This window comes from Pleurodeles waltl, chromosome 2_1, assembly GCF_031143425.1.
Source record: "Pleurodeles waltl isolate 20211129_DDA chromosome 2_1, aPleWal1.hap1.20221129, whole genome shotgun sequence".
NCBI classification, from domain to species: Eukaryota; Metazoa; Chordata; class Amphibia; order Caudata; family Salamandridae; genus Pleurodeles; species Pleurodeles waltl.
The window spans coordinates 482,731,073-482,755,172 of record NC_090438.1 but is presented as its reverse complement, the minus strand read 5'-3'; the positions used below and the strand labels follow the sequence as shown (position 1 = coordinate 482,755,172).

The 24,100-nt window shown below is 42.6% G+C and overlaps 1 protein-coding gene across 3 annotated transcripts in view; it reads right to left on the bottom strand.

The window, feature by feature from the left end:
* The window catches only part of LOC138265713 (mitochondrial fission factor-like), a 248,650-nt gene extending 232,762 nt beyond the window's left edge, over positions 1 to 15,888 (bottom strand). For 2 of the 3 annotated variants that reach the window (XM_069213669.1, XM_069213679.1), the window contains exon 1: positions 15,778 to 15,888. The gene's annotated coding sequence lies outside the window, so the exon portion shown is untranslated. The remainder of the gene's footprint in view (positions 1 to 15,777) is intronic. The other variant, XM_069213689.1, reaches the window with a different exon arrangement.
* Between the last annotated feature and the right edge of the window lie 8,212 nt (positions 15,889 to 24,100).

Genomic DNA, 24,100 nt, shown 5'->3' with positions numbered 1-24,100 from the left:
TGGAAGCCTTATGACATAATCCAGAGAAGCTGCTCCAGAAATTCTTAAAATTCTGGACTTAGAGCAGTTAGAGAATCCCACGTCAAATGTGTCAGATTTTGATGCACCATCCTCTGGCAAGCTTCAGGATTTTGCGCTCCATAAAAACAGACCAAGTCAGAAGGTAAAAACTTTGACTAGGATAAACCCTCTTGGTGTATCCGACCCACACTCCATCACGGTCAGCCTGAAATTGCGCCTTTTTCATAGAGTATCAATCATGGGCACTTAGTGATTTTGGTGCTATTGTGACCTAAAGTTTTAAATGTCAAATCTCCTGTTCCCCCTATTGGATCTGTGTCATTTTAGTGTTATTTTGTTTATTACATTTTATTCTATCTTTCTGATTTGGTTTGGGATTTTTATTGTTTGGTGTTTTTACTTTATTACTGTTTTGGTACTGCATGCTTGCTTTACACAGTGCCCTAAATTAAGCCTGTCTGCTCTAATCCCTAGCTACCAGTGGGTGGAGCTCAGGTTAACTAAAGACGTTTGGTCTCATCCTGACAAGATGGTGTCATTATTCCTTGAGGTAGGCAACCACCCACCCCAAATAATAATCCACTTTCTTGCTGTAGCCAACTATCATTCCTGTAAGAGATTCAATGAAACACAATGTCAGTAACAGCATGTTTTATTTTAAACGATTTAACAAATTTCTAAACCCTTAGGAACCATTCTACCTGGTACTTGCTGGACAGTTTCTGCTATGGTGCAATTGGTATGTTTCAACCGAAGAATTGCACCATAACATTGTGACTAAAAACATATATTTAGAACAATTATTGGAGGGTGGTTAAAATAACTGCAGATGGCTTAAAAAAATTCCATTGTCCTCAGATTTGCTTTCCATTGAGAACCAGACTCTGGTCCTTAATCAAAAAACCCTTCTAGTTCAACACTTATATGGGATTCCAACAACCCTAGTGCATCATAACCAAGTCACCTTAGAGTAAAACACTCTACTCCTCAAGTGCCCGTCAATGTCCTACCACCAAACCTAGTGCATCATAACCAAGTCACCTTAGAGTAAAACACTCTACTCCTCAAGTGCCCGTCAATGTCCTACCACAACTGGTAGAGCAGAACTCATGGAGACAATGTATAATCAAAGCAGGATTTACAAAATCAGGACAGAGCCCACCCTCTTTACTTACCAGGCTAATAACCATAAAGAACCGCTTACTTCCCATGCAAGTAAACGGACACAAGCATACTATGATCCATCCTAGACGGGTTCAACCTGAAGAATATGAGAAAGGTTCTGGAGGTTGGATAACATTTCGTCATGGAGACTGTATTGGTAACCATACATATATTCCATTTAAAAGTGCTGGTCATAGCAATCCCACTACAATTTGACCCATTTTCTGGAGGATTTCACCTTAAAAAATGACAAAACCAAGCTTTGTGATTTTCAACAGGCTCATATTCCTTAAGCTCGGGTAATAGATGGCAGACTGAAGCCCCCTTCCGGTACGAAGACACCCAAACCTGTCTCTAAAAATCAACAGAACACAATGGAAGAGAATGGAACAAAAATAAGAGGGGAGTATGGTCTTGATTGGAGTTAGAACTAGTCCCTCTTAAGATAAGTCTTCTTGAGTCAAAATAGTTTAGGAGATTTACAGAAATGTGCAAGCAGCTCAAAAGAAACACACAGTTTTTATCTTGCTGGTGATGGTGATGAAAAGGGAGGGGTCAAACTGGAAAGAGAAAAAGTTACCAATAGAATACATTTCATTGACGGGGAGGAGGTTCGGTTAATCAAAATGTTTGGCCAAAGTGCTCACACTACCAATTCCATAACCCAGGTCTGGCAACAAAAGCTCAGCTACAACCATTATGTGCTATCTCAGTGCCATTTCAAATGCTTCATAACAACCTTGTAATACTTTACCATCTCCTTCATTGGTAATAAGTGCATACTAGTTTTAGAGGACTACACCACCAAATATCCGGAATCCATAATGCTGAATTCTGTGACCACTCCCACCATCGTTCAAGCCACTACGTATGATCTAGTGTATGTATAATTTTTATTTCATGAAACCACTTCTTCAGTGTCATTAAAATAGATGCTCAAGCAGAGCAGAGATTACCAACCTCTTATAAAGGCAGCCTATGCTCTTCCCAGAAAACCTAGTTGAAACTACAACATTCAATATCACAAAATGATTCAACCATGCCCTACAGTATCAGAACATCAATTTACAATATGCAAAACCCTTAACAAAGTGGAACAAGAAGTACAGAAAAATTTAAAAGAAGAGATCACAGAAATCTCCAGAGCTCTTCAAATTCACGTATGCAAAACCAGGTTGACATAAAAGATTTTGTAACAACTTTAGGCGAGTGAATTCAGAAGCACAATTCAATACCTCACAATGCTTTGAGTATATGTTCATCAAATGGTTTTGGCATTACACCAATTGGATTTCCATGCCAATTTTAAAACAAGCTTACTACTAGCTACAGGCATAGGATAAATGGGTTATGCAATAGGAGGAAGAATGATACCACCATAGCAGAGAAAGTGGTAGCCATACAAGATCTAACTCTCACACTCAAAGGGAGCTTCTCTGGAATGTACTGGGAACTCAAAATACTTTATCCCATACTTTGCCACCATTTCTGTTTCATTGACCAACTTACTGCAGAAATCATTTTGATGTCCGTGGACCTCAGTGAATCACTATGAAAACCAGGAGCCCTGATCAAAGCACTTTCTACAATTTGAAACAATAGACAAATATTTTGAAGCAATGTGCCACAAGTATACATTAAAACACACAAATTACTAAGTATTTTATTTAATAAACAAAAAACGAAATTGCAATAGGGAGGTAGGAATGTTCTAAATATTATTTGCAAAAGACAAAGCAGTGTGCTAGACAATAGCATATTGCTTTGCCTTTTGTTTGCTTCAGATACATCGTTTTTACTGGCACATACCAGTGCTTCAATTGAGGCCATCAATCTTCCACACTAGATTATGTTTGCTGTACATACTCTACTCTCACAAATCAAGCTAAGGATATCAACGTACGGCCTGATTTACAAAGGTAAACTTATACTTTTGTGAAAGTTTAGGATTATTTTCTATTCACAAATATATTTTACTAGTACTGTCTCTATGATTGCAGAGTTTCTGCATCTTAAAAGATATGACTGTCTAATCTTTTTATGTCTGGAGACTCCACAGTTGTAAAGCTACTACTGGCAAAGTACCTTAGGGAATAGCAAATATTAGAAATGAGGTCTTTGGATGACAGTCAGGTTACCCCCTGTTTAAGCAAGGACTCTCACTCTAGTCAGGGTAAGAGAGAATCACCCTCAGCTAACCCCTGCTTACCCCCTTGATAGCTTGGCAGAGCAGTAGGCTTAACTTCAGAGTGCTAGGTGTAAAGTATTTGTACTAACACACAAAGTGACTTCATGAAAACAGTACAAAATGACACACCATTTTAGAAAAATAGGAAATATTTATCTAAACAAAACAAGACCAAAATGACAAAAATCAACAATACACAAGTCAAGTTATCAATTAAAAACCCAAAGATTCTTTATGTAGTTTAAAACACACACTAACACTGTTAGCGTGTAAATGTACCATAGGTGCGTCAAAAATAACCTTGCACCGGTGAGTGTGTGTCAAAAAGGACTTGCGATGCGTCAATTTCACTCACGAGTGAGACGTTGCGTCGTTTCTCCTTTCGTCGTATCGGGTGCGTCGTTTCTTCTCTCCCAGGTGCTGGCAGGAGAAGTCTTTGCTGTCCCAGAGACTTCAAACAAGAGGATGCAAGCTCTAAATCAAGCCCTTGGAGATTTCTTCTCAAGATGGAAGGCACACAAAATCCAGTCTTTGTCCTCTTACTCTGGCAGAAGCAGCAACTGCAGGACAGCTCCACAAAGCACAGTCACAGGAAGGGTAGCTCTTCTTCCTCAGTTCTTCAGCTCTTCTCCAGGCAGAGGTTCCTCTTGGTTTCCAGAAATGTTCTAAAGTTTGTGGTTTCGGTGCCCTTCTTATACCCAATTTCTCCTTTGAAGTAGGCCTACTTCAAAGCAAAGTCTCTCTTGAATGTGAAATCCTGCCTTGCCCAGGCCAGGCCCCAGACACTCGCCAGAGGGTGGGAGACTGCATTGTGTGAGGACAGGCACAGCCCTTTCAGGTGTGAGTGACCACTCTTCCCCTCCCTCCTAGCACAGATGGCTCATTAGGAAATGCAGACTACACCCTAGCTCCCTCTGTGTCACAGTCTAGTATGAGGTGCAACCAGCCCAACTGTCAAAATGACCCAGACAGGGAATCCACAAACAGGCAGAGTCACAGAAATGGTATAAGCAGGAAAATGCTCACTTTCTAAAAGTGCCATTTTCAAACACACAATCTTAAAATCAACTTTAATAAAAGATGTATTTTTAAATTGTGAGCTCAGAGATCCCAAACTCCACATGTCCATCCGCTCCCAAAGGGAATCTACACTTTAATCATATTTAAAGTTAGCCCCCATGTTAACCTATGAGAGGGACAGGCCTTGCAACAGTGAAAAACGAATTTAGCAATATTTCACTGTCAGGACACATAAACCACATTACTATGTGTCCTACCTTAACCATATACTGCAACCTGCCCTTAGGGCTACCAAGGGCCTACCTCAGGGGTGTTTTATATGTAAGAAAAGGGAAGGTTTAGGCCTGGCAAGTGGGTAAACTTGCCAAGTCGAATTTACAATTAAAACTGCACACACAGACACTGCAGTGGCAGGTCTGAGACATGATTACAGAGCTACTCATGTGGGTGGCACAACCAGTGCTGCAGGCCCACTAGTAGCATTCGATTTACAGGCCCTGGCCCCTCTGGTGCACTTTACTATGGACTTACTACTAAATCAAATATGCCAATCATGGATAAGCCAATTACATACACATTTTGTAAAGGAGCACTTGCACTTTAGCATTGGTTAGCAGTGGTAACGTGCCCAGAGTAACAAAAACAGCAAAATCAGAGTCCAGCACACATCAACAACCTGGGGAACAGAGGCCAAAAGTTAAGGGAGACCACGCCAAGGATGAAAACTCTAACAGCAAACAATCGTAAAGATATATAAAATTGTAAGTTTACCTTTGTGCATAAGACCTTTAATTTTTAACCTTCAATTTCAAATTCTTTCATCTTTAATTTTTTTTTAAACTTTTCAGTTTACTGTGTTTATGTATACATAATTTATTAATCTGCTAAAATTTAAGTTTCAACGCAGCCTTGGGACTCCCTAGTCCATGGATCCCAAGTTGAAAACCACTGTTCTAAATTAAAAAGAGTTAAACAGAAAGAAACAGTGGAATTTAGGAGCAGAAGGCCCATTCCAGTCATTATTGGCTTGAGCCAATTGGTTGTTTTCAATGGGGCTCCCAACATTCCAATGTTCTAATACTAGGTCACACATTCTTCTTATATACCATGCATGCTACTCTGACCTGGATGGACCATAACTGAGATACTAATTATACACTATAATGCTGATTTCTGACATTACAGCCTTTTTTATTTCACACTTTGCAATACGCTACTACCCTAAAAAAAAAAGTTGAATTTCTCTTGCATTTCCCTCCATCCAATGTGCCGGACTGGCAAACTAATGTAGATTGTATGGTAGGTGGTGGTCAGTCCTGACATGAACGTCAGGAGTGGAGTTCCAAGAGAAAAAATACATAATCACCACCACCAGAACTTTTGATCTTCAAATACCACCAGATAAGTCTCATCCAAATATTTCTGAGGTCAAATGTATAACAATCACAAGTGCTGGCTTACATTAAAGCTCCTCTTCAGTCACTGACGAGTTTACGTACTGAAAAAATAATCAACCAACCAAGCACTCTGTTACTCATCCATGCACATACATCTATTTACCCATCCACTAACTCATTCTTGCATTTCCTAACTTACTCATTGGCAGTAAAACAGGCATACAAAGTCAACAAGCGTATGGACGCTAAATTAAAAGAACAAATGTTGAAAAAAGGAACTATATTGCCACCTAAAGTTAGCAGGCATATGTCTGTAAACAGAGCAGTGGATTAAAGTCTTATAATGACAATTTCCATAGAGCATAATTGTTTTAAAGTTTCTACATAGCTGCCCAGGAGGGAAGTGGTGCCCATTGGAACAGTAAAAATTAAAATGCACTAGGCACAATACCATTCCAAGATGGTGATCAGTAAACATTGCATTGCACAGCCATCTTCAAGTGCTAAATTGTATATAGTGTATCACTGTCCTACTGCTTCTTATTATGGTTGCCATCTTGAAAATACTAAAAAATCATATACTATAGTTGATATTATTCCAAAATGGGCACACAGGAAATAAAACTCTGCAGGCAGAGAGAACAGCAGTACTGTCTCAGGATTTTCAGGACAGAAAAATGGAGTAGAAGGAAAAAATGAAAAGGGTCCTATTAAAGGAATGCAATGGAAAACTAAAGGACTGGCTACCTCCTTAGATCCTACAGCAAAGCCACTTTCAGGCAAACGTGCACAAGAGACCAGGAAAAAAACTATTATGCAGAAAGCAATTGAGCCAACAGCAGTAATGTGCTAACCCACTGCCCCATGCAGTATGCTTTTATGGAGAAAAGCTGAATGCAAATGACATTTTAACAGACAAAAGTGGGTGGACGTCTATGTATGTACATGTAAGCACACTTTTTTCTTTAAAAGCACAGGTCTGGCTGACAACTATATCTGCTCGCCCCTACCAAAAAGGTCTATCAAAGATTATCACAGTGCTAATCTTCTAACCAAAGGGTTTGTCAAAGGAAGTAACCAACAACAAACTTCTAGCTTATTACAGTAAATTCTGAGATTCCATGTAACAAAATGCGTGTGTACAGGCATTAACTCAGTTTAATAGACAAGCCAAACCTGAAAGGCCTATAGGTGTTAACATAAGTGTTTTACAACAAATAAGTCAGGCATACCACCTTTGTTGTAACTTTTTATAATAAACAGATCAGGCGATAGCCTTGACCATTGGCTTGTCAATATAGTCAACTGAATCCTGCTCTGAAAATAAGCTTTTCCACAACAAAAAAAGTGCAATATGAGCACTGGTTTTCTGTTTGAATGTACAACTTCTGCCCAATCAAAATCTGTCTTCAAGGGAATCAATATTTAAATGAAGTCAAAGCCCATCTATCAGTATGTGTTAGAAATGGCGTTTCTAGTGGGCAGTGATATGCACCCTGTCCAAGTAGGGACCCTCACTCTAGTCAGGGTAAGGGTGTCACACATTTAAGATAACCCCTGCTCATCCTCTTCATAGCTTGGCTCAAGCAGTCAGGCTTATCTCAGGAGCAATGCGTAAAGTATGTGTACACACACACACAGTAACACAGTGAAAACACCACAAAAGTGCTCCATCCCAGTTTAGAAAAATAGCCATTATACATCTAAGTAAAACAAGACCAAAACAAACAAAATAAATTCCTACATACACAAGCAAAGATATAACTTTTCAAAGATTAAATGCAACTGTAGTTCCTTGAAATCAATGAAGCGCTTCACAGAGGCAAGGTACCTGAGATGCGTCAAAAACAAAGATATTGTGGGCCCCAGGGCAGGTGATGCATCCAAAGAGCCAGAGGTGCATTGGCTCCTTACTGTTGCAGGGGAGATGATGCGTTGGTTCCTTACTGGTAGGCAGGAGCAGTAATGCGTCAGATCCTTACTACCACAGGGGAAGTGATGCGTTGTATGTGGTAAGAAGCGCTGGTTCCCTACTGAGGTGTGGTGTCAATGAAAAAAATGGAGACCAGGGACGTTGCATCAGAAGTCAAGCTGCGATGCGTCGATCTCACATCGAGGAAGCAGGCCCTGCAACGCAGTCAGCATGGTGCATCACAGACTTCAGTGATGTGGTGCTCGTAACTCACACGTCAGTGGTTCTTCTGAAATGCTGAGATGGAAAGCTGGGACCTGCAAAACCGTGGTTATTGCGTCAAGTGGGGACCACGCTCTGGTGGAGGCAGTGGCACTGCGCCAAATTTTTACAGCAATGTGTCATTTCGGGATGATGCAGTGAGTTGATGCATGGATTTTCTTCTTGTGCCGCCAAAAACCTCCTTCAAGGGCCCAGACTGGATTTGGCACCACTTGGCAGGACAGGGCTCTTCAGCAGAGGAGCCCATGTGCTGGCAGATGTCCTTGACACTTCTTAACAGGAGGCAAGCTCTACTCAAGCCCTAGGAGAACCTTGGGAAGCAGGGTGTAGAAAGCAAAGTTCAGTCTTGTCACTCCCAGGAAAGATGCAGCAAGCAGTAGGACAGCACAACAAAGCACCAGCATTCCAACTCTTCTTCCTGGCAGTAATGTCCTCAGTCCAGAAGAGTTCTAACTCCGTGGTGTCAGAGCTCCAGTACTTATGCCCATTTCTTTCTCTGAAGTAGGCAAATTTAAAAGAAAAATCTTTGTAGTGGACAAAATCCTACCTTTCCTGCCCTGGCCCCGGACACACCCCAGGGGTTGGAGACTGCTTTGTGTAAGGCCAGACACAGCCCTAGTCAGATGCAATTGTCAGCTTCTCCCACCACTCTAGCTCACAAAGGCACATCAAGATATGCAGAGCACCCCTCAGCTCCCTTTGTGCGACTGTCTAGAGTGAATTTACAAACAGACCAACTGTCATCCTGACCCAGATGTGTATTCCACAGCCAGGCAGCGGCACAGAAAGGTGAAGCAAGAAAATGCCCACTTTCTAAAAGTGCCATTTTCAAACTTACTATTTAAAAACCAAATTCACCAATGATGTACTTTTAAATTGTGAGTTCAGAGGCCTGAAACTCCATATCTCTACCTGCTCCCAACATGAAATTACACATAAAAGATATTTCAAGGTCATCCCCACGTTACCCTATGGAAGAGATAGTCCTTGCGATAGTGAAAAACAATTTTGGCAGTATTTCACTAACATGGCATGTAAAACGTACCAATATATGTCTCACCATTTAAATACACTGCACACTGCCCACGGAGCTGCCTCGGGCCTAACTTAGGAGTGACTTACATGAAGTAAAAGAGAAGGTTTGGGCCTGGCAAATGAGTGCACTTGTGAGGTTGAAGTGGCACTTTTAACCTGCACACACAGACACTGGAGTGGCAGGTCTGAGACATGGTTACAGGGCTACTCATGTGGGTGTCACAATTACTGCTGTGGCCCCCTATTAGCATATGATTTACAGGCCCTGGGCACACATGGTGCACTATTCTAGGGACTTACTGGTAAATCAAATATGCCGATCATGGATAAACCAATCACCAATACAATTTAGACACAGAGCATTTTCCCTTTAGCACTGGTTAGCAGTGGTAAAGTGTCTAGAGTCCTAAAGCCAACAGAAATAGTTCAGAACTAAATAGGAGGAATAAGGCATAAAGTTCAGGAATAACTCTGCAAAAAGGGCCAGGTCCAACAGTATGCATAACATTACAAATATGTACAAAATTGCACGTGGTAAAACAATATACAACAGTTTCTAAATTGGCATAACATGCAAATGTTTTTCAAAGGAGTAACCAACACCAAAACCCCTACTTACTATGTTATTCTTTGAAAGTCCCTGTAACAAAAAGTTATTTTCAAATTTTAACAGCATGTAATGACAATCTACCCTGAAACTCCTATGGGCTTTAGCATATACTTTTCACAATACATAAGCCATGTCTACTGCCTTTGTCATAACGTTTGATAATAAACACATCAGACCTAAAGATTCGATCAATGGTTTGTCAGCATAACCAACTCAGCACTGCTGTGTTGATCATCAGCTTTCTCACGGGGCAAAAAGTGCAATACATACTCTTTTCCATCAGAATCAAGCAACTTCTGCCAGGCCAAAATCTGTACTCAAATAATCCAGCATTTTAATGGATCCAAAGCCTGCACTTCTTAAATCTCTTTATGCTATCAAACAGGACCTAACTAGACCAAGTTACTACGGATGATTTCTAAGACTTTTAGAAAAAGTGTGTATAATTTCACAAATAGTTTGCTTCTAAAACAGTGAAATTCATTAGACTGTTCAACCTCTCTCTCTCTGGAGTCTGTCCCACTGCCCTGATAGTTATGGTGAATCACGAACATACCACCTGTAGTAACAACAACTAACACACTCCACCTTTGTTCTGACTATTGTGATGGCACTCAGTAGACCTATAGGGCAGAATTACACCTCTAAATGTACGGTTTATATAGGTTTGTGTATTCCTGGGGATTTTGAGTACCTACTGAAAAGAGAAAATCTTCAAAAATCGTGGGACGAAACCTGTGATGCACACATTTCTACATGTTTCTAGTGTGTTTGATTGTCATGCCTTTGTCTTCAAGGTCTGATTATTTGAGGTGCACCTTTACAGACTTCCGGATACATAATGACTGCAGGATGTGCTTTAGCATCATTAAATCAAACCTAAGCAAGACAGATAATGTTGTAGGCACAAACAATGTGTCTATTATTTCTAGATAAACAAAGCAAGGAGAAGGACCACTATCAATTGTAGTTCAGAATTATCTTGGACTGTTCCATTATTCAGAATTCCCTTTAAAACACATATAGCTATTGCAGTGAACCACAACTTTTATCACATACAATTTGTTGTGCCATTTTGTACTTTACCACACATGGCAAGACAGCTTGGGCTCAGTTCCAGTGTTTCTGTCTTGAAATGAGTATAGAGTGTACGATGGGGTCACCCATATATGTCCGTCTACACTATGAAGGAGGCTGGCCTGGTGTGTAGTGGGTAACTATGGTACTTACACCTTTTACCAGGTCCAGGTATCACTTATTAGTGTAGTGTCGGCAGTGTCTAGAAGCCAGGCTCTCTAGAGGTGGCTGTGGATGAGCAACCAAGACCTATCTAAGAGACATGCAAAGCTCATGCAATACCACTGTAGTCACACAGTACTCACACACATGAAAGAAAATACTCAGTGTTACAAAAATAAAAGTACTTTATTTTGGTGACACAAATACCAAAAATACCATAGAGGCTATACTCCCTTCCTTAGTAGGTAAGTAATACACCAAATTTATACACTGGTATGCAGAAATAGGCATACAGCAATTAGTGAAAATCACAATAGTTAGAAATGTGCCTTGGGGGAGCACAAACCATACACTAAGAAAGAGGAATGCGAATGTTGTGTCCCACCTAGGAAAGTGTAGTGTGTAGAGGGGAGCTGTGAGTACTTAGAAAGTCCAAAGGGAAGTACCAGAATCCACCCCAGTGACCAGGAAAGCAGAAGTAAATCACAGTACATTTCCTAGAGCACACACAAAAACAAGAAGAAGAATTATGCAAAACCCAGATGAGACTGCAAGACACCAACAGTGGATTCCTGGACAACAAGACCTGTGGAAGAAGGAGACCAAGTCCAATGAGCATAGAAGAGTACAGAAAGAGCAGGAGCCCCTGCTAACCCGGAGAAAGGTGCAAAAAGGAACCACCGGTGAAGAAGAAAAGTCAGCACTGCACCAAAGAAGATGAAGTCGGGTTTCTAGAGGGTGCAAGTGATGTCCCACACCGGATGGAGGATTGCAGTCAGGTTTGCGTCATCGGGGTGCACCAACAAGCTTTGGCACACGCAAAGCTCGCAGTTAGTGGAAAATGGCACTGCCTGAGACCAGGAAGGACCAGGTGAACTCTACCCAGGAGGGGGAGTCAGAGGGGGCACTCAGAAACTCGGAGAGCCCACAGAAGACCACGCAGCGCACACAGGAGTCCAACAGCATGAGGACAAGGAAGTTGCAAAAGAGGACCACGTAGCACTACCACAAAGGGTCCCACGTCTCTGGCGAACCACTCAAGAAGCTGTGGATCACAGGATAGAGTGCTGGTGGCTGGTGCTACAAGTTGCATGAAGGACTTGGAGGAAGGATGCCAACAAGCCTTGGCAGCTGCAAAAGATGGGGTGCATGGGGGTACTGTCTTGTGTGGGGAGGCAAGGTCCTACCTCCACCAAAGTGGGACAGCTGGAAGAGAGGACCGTCGGGACCACTTCAGTCCACCCCCCATGATGGAGGATCCAAACAGCGCTGCAGGAGAGGGGGTCCACGCAGCTGGTTGTCGTCACAGTAGGTACCTGCTGAAGCAAGAGAATGACTCCTTCACAACAAAGGAGATTCCTTTGCTCTTCTGGTGCAGGATGAAGATGGGCTGTCCTCAGAGGATGCACGACCAGGAAACAGTTGCAGTTGCTGGCAGGAGCCAGAGATACAATGTTGCAGAAGGCATCTTCCTTCTTTGTTGCAGCTTGTAGAGTTCCTGAAGGGTCCAGATGCAGTTTCTTCAGTGAGAAGTTGAAGTGGAGGATGCAGAGGATTCCTGCTGGAGTCTTGCAATCCAAATCTGAGGAACCACCGAGAGGAGAGACCCTAAATAGCCCTGAAAGGGGGACTGATCACCTAACCATGTAAGCACCTATCAGGGGAGGGCTCTGATGTCACTTGCTGGCACTGGCCACTCAGATGCTCCTAGAGTTCCCTGCCAACCTTGAATCCAAGATGGCAAAACTCAGGGACCCTCTGGAGGAGCTCTGAGCACCACCCCTGGGATGGTGATGGACAGGGGAGTAGTCACTTCCCTATACTTTGTCCAGTTTCGCACCAGAGCAGGGACTGGGGGTCCCTGAATTGGTGTAGACTGGTTTATGCAAGGAGGGCACCAAATGTGCCCTTCAAAGCATATCCAGTGGCTTGGGGAGGTTACCCCTTCGGGTCCTGTAATACCGATTTATAAAGGGAGAGGGTGTAGCACCCCTCTCCCAAAAGAAATCCTTTGTTGTGCCTTCCTGGGATCGAGCTTTTCAAGCAGCAGGAGGGCAGAAACCTGTCTGTGAGGTGGCAGCAGCTGGGACTGCCTGGAAAACCTCGGAAGGCTGAAATGGCAATACTGGGGAGTTCTCTAAGGAGCCCCTAGAGTGCATGGAATCATACAACCAATGCTTGCAAAAGTCTTGGGGTATGATTCCAACATGTTTGATACCAAATATGCCTATGTTCGGGGCAACCATTATGTAGCTGGAGATAGCCAGTGACCTATGTCCAGTACTCGTGTAAAATGGCATCCCTGCACTCACGATGTTTGGGAAAATGGTCCTGGAGTTCGTGGGGGCACCTCTGCTAGTGCAGGGGTGCCCTCACACACAGGTTCTTTGCACCATGCCCTCAGGGCTGGAGAACCTGCTATAGGGTTGACTTATAAGTGACCTGGTGCAGTGAAAATGGCAGTGAAAGGGTACTTCAACCTTTTCACGCAGGCTGCAATGGCAGTCCTGCAGAAGCCTTTGCATGGGCTCTCTATGGGTGGAAAAACATATGCTGCGGCTCATAGGGATCACCTGGAACCCCAATCCCCTGGGTACCTAGGCACCATACACTAGGGACTTTTATGGCAACTTTAGTAACACAAAAGGATGATGGACTGAGTGCTGAACAATTCAAACACTCACCCCCAGTCACAGATCTGGGTTTAATCCATCGTTCTTTTGCTCACCATGCCACCCCAGTTTGGACACAGCCATATGCAAATAAGTCTTGACCCTGTTCCTCATGGGAACAGTCCAGCCCGAACTGCCAAGCCAGGTCCTCACTGGACCGGAAACAAGCATCCTGGGACCGGTTTCAGGGTTTCACCCTTCATCATCCAGGCTAGCTTGAATCCAGTGGCACAGTGAGCATGGGACCCACGTCTGGGCATACCCTTCCCACTTAGGGCAACTGTTCTTTTTGCGAGGGACTTATAGGGTGCACCAGTATGCCAATTGTGGGTGAAATACTGTAACACTAACCAACCAACAAGGGAAAGAGCATAACTACTGGGGTCCTGGTTAGCAAGATCCCAGTAGGCACAGTCAAGCACACTGACAAACAGGCCAAAAGTGGGGGTAACCAAGCTAGAAAGAGGCTATTTTCCTACACACAGTCATTCATATCTTTGCAGTGGCTGTAAATGGCTCCACTTTTGTATATTGAAATATGGTACAAAACCCATTAGCGAATTTTGTCATTCCCCTGCTCTCCAACTAGCAAAATATATTAAAATAATTATTAGGGAGAGTCTTTCGGGTGGCAGCCTCCTAGGGAAAATCCTCCCATTCCAAGTAACAGCCAAAATTTGCTTTCAATGTATTCAAGCAAACAAGAGTCGTGTCATTTGAACACTAACAGGTAAACTGCGTTGCCGCTGTTAAATTCTGAATGATGACAGAGTGCTATACAACAGAAAACGTAACACAATTTTAAAGGAATGCATTTTCCAGTTCGCATTACAATAAAACGGCCAGTTCTCCTGCTGAAAATGCTTGAAGCCACTTAGGGAGTGAGTCATGACGCCTGCCACTTAAACGTTGAAAACCAACTGTTTTACACTGTTTAACCTTTACAGCATTCACAAAGAATCTTCAGAAACCTCTTGGAAACTATACCAGTCAAGTGGAATTTCCATCATGTAGAAAAAATGACTGGTAAATGAAGTGTAAATGACAATTAGCACACATAACATTTATTTGTGTTTCTCTACAGGGATATTATTATTTTCCTTGTGCAGAACCCCCTCATTAAAAATAAGGTTGTTAACCCTACTTTTGCACCCCAGGAAGTAACGTACAGCCTTATTTATAGTGTGGCAGATGTGACACCCCATCCTAAATATGGTGGATATCCTGTCCAAAATACTGCACATACATAATACCTCCGGCCCTTATAATGCAGCGGCGCGGTTATTAGCCGTGTATGTTTTGGAGTGTCCCGTTCTCCTTAACTGCTAAGTACGGCCTTTACTTCTTCTTAACTGTGGAATTTTGGATTCGTTTCCAGGATGAAAAATATCTGTAAAGTATTTTTGTAATGCTCCTATACACACACACGTACATACAAACCCAAAACATCAGACCTGCAATGTACGAATATGGAGAAAAAAAAACTAACTGGATAAGGCTTTTCGAATCCCTACATGCTATTAATAAGAGCAAACTTCCACTGAGCTATGAGCATAAGGCGTTTCTTACACGGAATTGTTACTTTTGTGCACCTCAGTGGATTTAGGGTGCGCCCTGGTATATTGTATGTCGCAACCAAAGTATGCTTTAATTGTGTACTTTACTTTTTCATGGATATTCCTTTACGGATCAGCAAAAAAAAAAAAGAATAAAGGCGACATTAAGTAACTATTTCTACTGTCACAGTGTACACTACCTGACTGACATGGGAGATAATAAAATAACGAGAAAGTACCACTAGAAAGAGGTACATACGACTTTCCTGGAGCAGGCATAGTTTTGTAGCAGGATGGACATTTTGCAATCTTTAAAGGGCGCTTTGAATTGAATTCTACCAAGTTGATGTGCACTAACAAGATGTCTTCATTGCTACGCACAAAAGTAGAAAGTGAATGCGTATCTTTAAAACAGGTGTCTAAAAGGTGCTAAAAAATAGCAGTGCCCAACTGACGGAGAGTACGCGCTGCATGTGAAGAAACAGGGTGATGTCGCAGACACTTTCTCCTGATTGACTTTCACAAAACCCAGCTTCTACGTTCACAAGTACGGTTGCTTCAAGTGCAGACAAAACACACACCGTTAAGAAACTCTTATCAGTGTTCCTGCAATTGTTATACTCCACATGTTGTTTTTATTTCCCTCCAGTTTTGATATGCATTCCAAGCGCAACTACTAACCTGTAAACAACTCTTCTCTCTGCCCCTTCTAAGTCAGCTGAGCCCTTGTACTAATTTTAGTTGTTCGTGCATCCACCCACTGTTGAAATTCCAAACCCAGGAAACCAGCAGTATCTAGCTTAAGCATTCAGCAGATATGTCCCGCCTCTTTTTAAAGCTACAGTGAGGGCAATTTGATAGCACCTCAGTATGGGAAGCGTTCAAGTCAAAATTACAGCTCCCTGTACAGAATACCTCCTGAAATGCATAGCGTGCTGCAAAATGAATATAACACACACCAGAATGAATGTACTATGTGTCAAAATAAATATGATACCTGGCAATGTGAATCTGACTTGAACCAAAACAAATATGAAACCAAGCAAAGTGAAAATGCTACTTAGTGATTATTATGAATAACTCACACTCAGAAATGAATAAGATATACACTGAAATATATATCAATCATTCTGAAATAAATATGGCCCTCACTGTAAATAAGAAAGCAATCACTGAAACACATAGATTATTCATACAAAAGAATGAGACATTTCTTGAAAGACTGACACATGCCAAAAGGAATATGACACACATTGGAATGAATATGACAGATTGAAATGAATATAAGGTATTGAAACGAAAATGCATTATTCTAAAAGGAAGATAATGTGCAATGAACATAACATTTAGAAAAAAATGAATATGGTTTGTATTGAAAGTAATATGATACACATTGACATGATTATGATATGTGTTGCAATTGGTGTGAGTCATGTTAAAATCAATATCATGCGTTAATATGAATGAGACATCTATTGAAAGGAATATGACACATGCTAAGATGAATATGACATGCATTGAAATGAATATGAGCCCCTTTGAAATTAATTTAACATGCCTTAAACTGAATATGATCATGCGGAAATTAAAATGAAACTTGTCAAAATGAATGTTATGCTTTGAAGTCAATATGATACACATCAACATGAATATTCCTTATATTGAAATTAATTTGACCTATGTTGAAATGGATATGACCCATGTTAAAATTATAATGTCAGGTGTTAAGATGAATATGACATCCTTTGACACAAATATGCCATTCATTAAAAGCAATATGACACATGTTAAGATTAATATGAACCACTCTCAAATGAATGACATCTGATGAACTTGATATGACCCATATCAAAATTAATATGAAATGCATTAAAATTAGTATGACACTTATTGAAATGGATATGAAAGTATGTGAAATAAATATAGCATGCTTTGAATTTAATAAAGCACACATCGAAATGAACACAAACCATGTGTAAATTAAAATAACCACTGTTTAAATAAATATGGCTTGCCTTGAATCAATGTTGATTTGCTTCATAATTAACATTCCACATTGAAATTAATATTACGTATTCTCAAAGGATATGATATGAAGAAAAAATAATGAACTAAAATAAATATATGTTTTCGACTATGTGCTACATTTCGTTTTTGACGGCTTTCGGACTCTGAGCACTTTACCACTGCTGACCAGTGCTAAAGTGCAAGTACTCTCTGTCTAAATTGTACTGATGATTGGTCTATCCATGATTGGCATATTTGTTTTACCAGTAAGTCCCTAGTATAGTGCAACATGTGTGCCCAGGACCTGTAAATCAAATGCTACTATTGGGCCTGCAGCACTGATTGTGCCACCCACATGAGTAGAGCTGTAAACATGTTTCAGACCTGCTACTGCAGGGTTTGTGTGGGCAGTTTTAAACTGCCATTTCAACCTGGCAAGTGTACCCACTTGCCAGGCCCAAACCTTCCCTTTTACTACATGTAAGGTACCCCAAAGGTAGGCCCAAGGCCTGGTGCAGTGTATAGAAAAGGTAGGACATATACTGGGGTATTTTACATGTCCTGATAATGAAATACTGCTAAAATCGTTTTTCACTATTGCAAGGCCTATCTCTCCCATAGGGTAACAGGGGATTGCCAAGAAATATCTTTTAACTGTCATTTCCCCTTTGGAGCAGATAGAGATAGGGGAGTTTGGGGTCTCTGAACTCACATTTTAAAAAATACATATTTTGGTGGAGTCGGTTTTCAAACTGTAGGTTTTAAAATGTCACTTTTAAAAAAGTGAGCATTTTATTGCTTAACCATTCTTTGTCTCTGACTGGCTGTGGAATACATGTCTGGGCCAGGATGACAGTTGGGCTGTTTGTGGATTCACCCTAAACAGCCACATAAAGGGATCAGAGGTGTGTCGTGCATATCCTGGTGGGTCTTCCTCAGCTAGAGTGGTGGGAGGAGCTGACACATGCACCTGAATAGGGTTGTGCCTGTCCTTAAACAAAGCAGTCTCCAACCCACTGAAGTGTGTCTGGAGCCAGGGCAAGAAAGGCAGGGTCTTGTGCACTACTAACACTTCTCTCTGAAGTTTTCCTACTTCAAAGGCAGAAATGAATAAGAAGCCTGGACCTCTGACCCCACAAATTTAGAATCCTTCTGGACTGAGGACATTCTGCCAGGAAGAGCTGGATGCTGTGGCAGGGACTGACACTCTACCTGGCCCACTGCTTTCTGCTTCTGTCCTGGGATTGAAAGAACTAGACTTTGCTTTCTACATCCTGTTTCCAAAGGTTCTCTAGGGGCTTGGACTGAGGTTTCCTCCTGTTAGGAAGTCTCATGGATATCAAAGACTTAATCTGCCAGCACCTGGGCTCTCTTGCTGAGAGTCATGACTTGCTAAGTAGTGCCAAATCCAGTTCCTCGGCCCTTGAGAGTGAGTTCTGATGCAACCAAGATAAAACCATGTACATTGACTCCAGAGCGACTTCGGAACAGGTGTCTCTGTCTGACTCTGCTCAGCTGCCGAGACCCGAGCTGTGGTCACCAGTGAGGGCAAGATGAGTCCCGAGTGCAGTGTCACTGACACCTGTAACACCCAACTCTGAATCCACTGCAGTACAATTGGCCCTATGGTGTGAATGCGACACCATGAAGTCAACGCCTCATGTCTTGACCTGCTGGATTCATCGACCCCACCTTGTCGAAAGGAAGCAATGCCTTGCCACTGATGCCACATCACCTCCCCTGCAACCGTAAGGAACCGATACCTCCCCTACCTAGCAGTAATGAACCAAACACCTCCCTTCCACGGTAGCAGTAAGAAACCAACACTGCACTGACTCCAGTGACTCCTCACCTCCGTGACTCTATGCAAAGTCTTTGTTTCCTCATTTTCCAAGGTACTGTACCTGGGGTCCGTGCGACTCCGTGACCAGCCACACTCCCACACAAGTGGTGTCGGACTGTTGTGAATGACTCTATCAAGATGTCGTGGTAGCCCCAGTTGGAGTTATTGTGTTTCTAACTGCTATACTGAGATTTAGAGCCTGATTACAAATTTGGCGGTCAGGCCGCCAGACTGCCATGTTGGCGGTCCCAAAAAGATCACTGAGCTTGCGGTTCCCAGACCACCATATTATGATTCATACAGGCAGGACCGCCATCCGCCAAGCAACAAAGGCAGACTGCCAGCAGCGCGGCAGCTTGGATTTAGGTGGTCTGACCTCCAGTACAATCAGTGCAGCAGCAAAACACTAAGCCTATTACAAATACACAGTTCCCGCAGCAGTCAGCCAGTGGTGAACGACCACTGCGGTCTGGATTCAGCAAAGTAACAGACAAGTGCTTTCTGGATGAATTAAAAAACAACACAGCTGATGCACATTGGCTAAGTGGATGCACCTGCAAAGGACGCTATAAAACGCACCCCATTCACAGACCACAATCTTTTGCATTTCCACTGCAGCATAGCAAGACAGACCACACATCATTTCGTTCATTTTTTGTCATAAGGCAGCCCTTTTTTCCCCCATCCCATTTTACACCTTTCACGCACATCGTCTTTTTTTCCTCCATATTCACTTGTCTTTTTCAGTTAGTCGCTGTTACCCTCTTTAATTTCCAGGCATGTCACTGGCCAAAAACCCGTGATTTTCAGAGGATGAGTTGAGAGTCACGGTGGATGAAATCATTATAGTAGAGCCACAGATGTTAGGAGCCCAAGTGTAGCACACTCCTCTCAGTAAGGAAATGAAAATATGGGACATATAGACACCACCCTGCGCACAAAGGATGAGATTAGGAAGAGGTGGAACGACCTCAGGGGCAATGTCAGTTCTGTGGTCTCCAGGTAGTAGGTAGAGGCCAAGAAGACTACTAGTGGCCCTCCCATTGCCCTGTGAAGACTCTTTCCCTGGGAGGCCATCCTGCATCCTCTGGGCTTAACAGGAATAACTGGGGGAGTGGAGTCTGGTAAGTCACACACAAATAATGTCACAAAACTGCAATGCTATGCATGCTCACAGCTGAGCTGTTGCCACTGTCTTGTTCATATACCTCAACACAATTCAATGCCCAGAGTATCTGAGTTGCAGCACTGTCAGTCTGTATAATTGGATCCAACATCACAGCTACCAAGACCCATCACATGCCATATGTCAGAATGGTGTTTGGAAATCTCCCAAAAACACATTTCAGGATTCATTGTATGTCCCAAAATGTAGACTTATGCTCAAACCTAAATTCAGCCTACATACATGTGAAGTTTTGGGGAGTAGAGAGAGTGACCTGACTACAACTCACAGGAGACACTGTTCCAGTAACTCTAAACACCAGTCCAGTGGTCACTTGTCCAAATACCCTTAGTTGTGAACTCTCAATTGTGATATATGCACTAGAAAGGATACAATTTGTCAAGTGTGTGTAGTAGAGGGGGTGACTGCACTACAACTTCCAGGTGGTCCTGTTCCACTAACTTCAAACACCACCTCAGTAGTCACTTGTCCAAATACCCTAGTTTGTAAACTCTCAATTAAAGTGTACTCACCTGTGAGTATAACATCTGTCAAGTGTGTATAGTAGGGGGAGTGACCGGACTGCAACTCCCAGGAGGCACTGTTTCAGAAACTCTAAACACCAGCCCAGTAGTTACTTGTCCAATTACTCCTGTTTGTGAACTCTCAATTGAAGTGTACTCACCTGGGAGGATACCATTTGTCAAGTGTGTGTAGTAGAGGGAGTGACCTGACTGCAACTCACAGGAGTCCTTATTTCAGTAACAAGAGTGATCTGACTGCAAAGCACAATAGGCCCTGTTCCAGTAATTCCAAACACCAGTCCATTGGTCACATGACCAAATACGCTCATTTATGAACTCTCAATTGAAGTGTACTCACCTAGGAGTGATCAAGCTACAGAACATGCTCAAATCAAAGAAGTGTGTGTCTACTTCTTATCTCCATCTTGACGTGCTAACCCAAGATGAAACCATTGAGGACAGGAATGACACTTTACTCAGTGTGTACAACAAGTATTCCTAAAGCCTCAAGGTGCATCACCAGATTGGTATTGGCAGTAGACACATTGACATAGCACTGTGTACACAATGACTCCTGCCACATAGACAACAAAGTCCTGGGTTTTCTTGCATCTCACTCAACTAGGCCTCAAAATGGTCAAAGCCATATCTTGCCTCTCCACTGTGTTGGCTGCACTGGTGGGAAAATGTCATTTTCAGGCCATCTTCCAAAGTGCAAGTGATCTGCACTTCTCATCAGCTGCTTGAGTCAAATTGCGTTGCCATGCTTCATACATGTCATGCCAAATCACCCAATACCATGATTACTTGTTAGGATTGGATTACCTACAACTTAACTTTGCCCAAGGTCTCTGTTTCTTGTAACACAAAGCCTTTGGAGGTAACTGTCATAATTCAACAACTAACAATGTATGTTTTTCATTAATAGTCGGATCTGCCGCTAGGCATACTGAGGCCACAGAGCACACTAACGCCTCCCCTAGATGAAGCCCTGAGTGATGCCAACACTCCTGGACTTGTGGATCTGGAGTATGGTTCTGGCCCATCTGGGCAACCTGGTCAGACAGCAACAGTGAGCCTCACTGTGCCCACAATGTCACCTCCCAGCCCTGTTCCTTCAACGTCACACTAAACCATTTGCCCCCGCACAAACCTGTGTAACTAGCACAATTTTCAGCATCTTGCGCCCCCCTCAATCCTGGATCCTGAGTTGCAGCGCAACACTTTGGACAATGAGGGTCCATTAACAAGGTTGAGAGGTCACCCTGTGGCAAGGGCACATGCCGTTGGGGTTAGGGTACGTGGGAGGGATGCTCTGGGCCAGTGGGGTGAGGCCACTAGGGCTGTTCTTGGCCCGGACAACTTCAGCTATGTCTTGGGGGTTTATCAGGAGTCCCAAGAAGTGATGGGCCAGGTGTTGACCGAAGTCTGGGAAATCAAGCAGCTACAGTGGGACATGCATAGGGATGTGCGTGAACAGATGGATGCCCACAATTCCAACATGGCCTCCCTAATAGGGGTGTTGAGGGACATGCACACAACCCCAAGTAGCGCTTTTTAAAAAACAATCTTCTCCTGCCTTTGGCTCATCAACAACAGACCCATCAACATTGGCGGCAGCCACAGGAAGGGATGCCCTGCCAGAGGAACAACCAGTCACAGACACCACTGCCTCTGTAGCAGCTGATCCCCTGCTGATTTTGCTTTGATATTTAGCCATGTAGCTATGTCAAATCATGTTAACCATACAATGATGATCCAAGGTACTTGTTTAATAAGGGCTATGTTGAATGTACACAGTTTCCAGCTCAGGATTACAACCATCCCATTCAAACACTTACATACAAGTGTCTGGTCAAACTAAAAAATATATTTCAGTATTCAGCACATAGGCTGTCAATATGTCTGAACTCTTGTAAATCATAAATGATTGTCTCATACTAAGCAAATGAACAAATTTACAGATTCAGCCCTTCAGACCACGATACGAAGGGATTGGTCGGACATCATCCTGTAGAATAAGCAAACATGAAATGGTTGATGTCACCAGCTTGAGCCTTATCACATACCACACCAAAGTAATCCAACACCACATAATCCAAGATTCAGACAGATGGCAGTACAACAGTTCAGGATCACAGTGCCTTTATAATCAAACGCTCATGCACCTGGTGATATGACACAAACATATGTCAGTGTTTTGTCATAGGCACTGTGGCCTGCAATGATGAAACACATCTACAGCTACATACAGGTCATACAAAACAAGTTAAGTCAATGTGAGGGAACAATGACTTGGTCGTAAACTAGGACTACATACCTGATGACGGAATGAGGACATACAAGATGCATCATGCCCACAGGACACAAAACAAGTGCAATGGGTACTTCTGAACCTCAACCCAAACACTGTGCAAACTGTCTTGGTACAGGTCTCATGCACACAAATTCTGCGACCTACATTACCTGGAACAATCCATGCCCACTTTGTATGTCAAAACAGCATCACATACCTGCCAATGCCACAACTCTGAAATGTCCCCATGAAGATGTCATGATGAAGGTACCTGTACAAAGAACAAAACAAGGAGTATAGGCTTAAAACCATACAAATGTCACAAGTCACATACCAAGCATCTGGAAAACAAGTTATATTGCAAAGAAACTGACACAAACAAAGTAACATCGTCAATGTGGGGATATGTCAAAAGCTATCTTATCAATCATCCTTTGGCTGATTTTTGCGGAGTATCAGCTCCCTCACTTTCAAAAACACTAAACTCCACACATCCCCACAACTACAGTTCATTTTACAGTCACAGTCAATACATCACTTGGCATACTTACACTCACAAGAAGTAGCTGTGGATGAGATCTTCTCACAAGTCATCCCCTTCTATTTACCACTGTCATCTTCATTTGGCATTTCAGGATTCTCACCTGGTGGCACTGCAGACTCCCTCTCCCCTGGGATGTATGGGATATTTCTCCACAGGGCAATGTTGTGGAGCACTCAGCATGCAACAGTGATCTTACACACTTTCCAGGGAGTAGAGGAGCGCTCCACCAGTCCTGATCAGATAGCGGAATATAACCAAGGACGGTTTGGATATGCTAAGTCTCCTGTTAAGGAAGGGGACAAAAGTGCAACAATGAGTCACTTCATGATTGTAGCACCTGACATTGCTCACACACAATCAGTACAGATGTGACTTACCAACCAGCCAGGCTATCTCTGGTTGCAGTTGTGACATCAGCTGGTGTATGGCGCTGTTCTGCATTACCAAGGAATCATGGGCTGATCCAGGATAACAGGCATGCACATTTTAGATGGAGAGATCTGCCAAACAGACAACCTGCATGTTGATGGAATGGACATTTTTTCTGTTGCAATAGACTTGTTCCATGGTTTATGGTGGCACCAGGCCAACATGTGTGCCATCAATAGCCCGCACCACATGTGGG